Raw genomic sequence first — 2484 nt, 5'->3', positions numbered from 1 at the left:
GCGTGTCGCGCTCCCCCGACCCCGCGTCTTGGGGGGGGGGGACGGGGACGGACACGACACCCACACAGAAAGTTAGCCGGTGAGAAAATCTGAGGCAAATGTTTATTTTTAAGATCGCAATGTCTAGATGGTTCTTGCTCTTCGCCGCAGAAAACAGGCAACTTTTTTTCGTCAGCAAGACTATCTTGATCTAAGGGAGGACAAACAACCACATCCTTCCTATAAACTGTGCCCGGGGCAGGGCCCTCGTCCCTCTTTTCCAGCCCGGATTTGGGGAGCGGGGACTGTTGTGTTGTCCCCGTAGCAGGAGGCTTTCGACTCGGAGAAACCCTCGAATTTTCCTTCCTAGGTCATTTTTGCTGAGCATACATTCCCCCCCTGACAGGCGGGGGCTATTTTGCCCTTGGTTTTAAAAGCTGTTAATGCTTTTACCGTTCAGGAAAACATGGGGAGTGGAGGAAATGGGAAAACAATATTTCTGGAGCCACCCAACAAAGCAGGAACGGAAAACGGGGGCTCCCAAGGCGTCCCCACCCCGAATGAGGAAAAGAGATGTGTTTTTGTTAGGAGTTGTCTCCGTTGTCCTTTGGAGCTTGTTTGTCTGTGTGTTTCTGGCACGCACCGTGCTTTTCTTTCTCTGCCATCCTCTCCTTCCCCCGGAGTCAATTCACACCTGTTAGTATAAACCGATAAACCGGCCAGATAAACTGGAGGGCATAAACTGTTCGCCTGCCAAACTGCAGGACAAATTTCCTTGCTGTGAGAGAATTATTTCACAATTGGGTACATAATGGAGGAACTGCACCTTTTCCTGCCGCCTCTGGTCCCGGCAAGCTCGCCCCATTGTTTCTTGTGGCACACTAGGAAAAAAGGTGCCGGATTAACGAAGGATTGCGGATTTGTTCTAATTTGGCAAAATGAGGAGAGCTCTCCTTCCAGCCTTGCCAGCTACGGGATATTTGATCCCAAAGACCCCAGCTTGGATCTGCGCCCAGCATTCCCTTAGGAGCCGTGTTTACGCTCTCCCTCTCCGGTTTCCTTCGGTGCCCATCTTTCCAAGGAAGATGTGTCCAGCCCACGGCTGCTCGCTCTTGGACGGTAAAACACATTCCAGCAATGTCAAAGGACGATCGAGTCCTGAGCCAAAGAGCTGGCCAAAGATATGGTCCAAGGCACGTTCCGCGGCCCCAATCCTCTCCAGATTTCTCCTTATCTCTCAGCCAGCTTTTGCCCTTTGTTCCCCTGACCCCTATCCGGCTGGAAATGCCTCCCCGATCCTTCTGCAGGAGAAGGAGCAGCTGTAATTTCCTCGGGGCTGAGACTTGGTTCACAGGGTTTCCCACGCAAGCAGCACCCTGGATCAAGCAAGGGTTTCGGAAACGCTTGTAAAAACAAAAGCTTCAAAATGTCACGTCTCCTTCAAAAAAATCAAGGGCATCAGAAGAGAAGCCGCTTGGATTTCTGGGCAGAGACCAGCTCTTGGGGGCTTCCTCGCTCCCGCTAAATGATTGCGTTAAGGCATTCGCCCCCCCCTCTCGGCTCATTTCCCACTGGCATCGTGGTGCTCGGAGGATCCCTCCAGCCTTGACTGAGAGCAAAGCTACTGCTGAGGGTGGATGGGGAGAGTGGCCGCAGCCTTGCCCTCTCCCGCTGTGCCTGGCCGGTGGCGAGGGACGGCGAGGAGAGCTGCATGACTAACCTTATACGCTGGGGATAACCCGGTTCAAAAGCTGCAGGGTTGGGCTGAGCAACAAACCAGGCCCTGAGGTGACTCACAGAAAGCCGGGGCTGCTGCGTGGGTCATGGAGAAGGAATTAGGTAAAACAGAAACTGGCCAGCGCAAGAGCCTTGAGCGCCGCGCTCCGTGCCAGCCGCGTCGTGCCTTGCTGGAAACTACCCGTGTTCCCACCATCTATCTGAATCCCGCTTGTAATAAAACCCCAATGCTTATAAAAGCCTTTTTTTTCCCCTGGTCTAGGTTATCGGGAGCCGCTACCCATCGTTGCCTGGAGAAGCCACGCTCCTCTCGTGGCAGGTTATCCTTTGCCCCATCTATCCGACAACCGGCTGCCACCCCTGAACCGCTGGGAGATCTGGCGGGTGCCTGCCGGACGCTGCAGCCCTGGAGCTTCTCGGTGCCGTTTTCTTCCTTTTTTTCACCATATATGGTTGCTTCCAGCAAATTTGAGGCAGGCAGGGGGGGAAGAGAAGGACGTGAAGGGATTCACAATGGCCCGAGCGAAGGGACGGAGTGTGCCTGTTGTGTGGTCAAGAGCGGGAGCCGGGGCGGAGAAGGCATTTCCTTTGGCGAGGTTGTTTGTGTACAGGGAACATAATAAATAAATCCCACGCTGATTGCATCGGGTGCGTGGCGCTGCAGCTGGAAAACGAGGGACTGTGGGACTTGGGTGGCTCCTGGAAAGCCACCGCCTGTCCTCGGCTTCTCACCCCCACCTTTCGCCTGTGGCCACGGGCGTGGTTACA

At 54.4% G+C, this 2484-nt stretch overlaps 1 long non-coding RNA gene across 1 annotated transcript; it reads right to left on the bottom strand.

Moving 5' to 3' along the window:
* Window positions 1-75: 75 nt before the first annotated feature.
* LOC103898792 lies at window positions 76-1991 on the bottom strand. Its single transcript, XR_657565.2, has 2 exons — window positions 806-1991; window positions 76-673 (listed from the first exon to the last, which is right to left on the bottom strand). It is a non-coding gene; the product is annotated as an uncharacterized LOC103898792 (long non-coding RNA).
* Between the last annotated feature and the right edge of the window lie 493 nt (window positions 1992-2484).

The sequence above is a fragment of the Aptenodytes forsteri genome, unplaced genomic scaffold, assembly GCF_000699145.1.
Source record: "Aptenodytes forsteri isolate BGI_AS27 unplaced genomic scaffold, ASM69914v1 Scaffold419, whole genome shotgun sequence".
In the NCBI taxonomy this organism is placed as follows: Eukaryota; Metazoa; Chordata; class Aves; order Sphenisciformes; family Spheniscidae; genus Aptenodytes; species Aptenodytes forsteri.
Note: the sequence above shows the minus strand (reverse complement) of the source record. Positions and strands in the feature narration are given on the sequence as shown.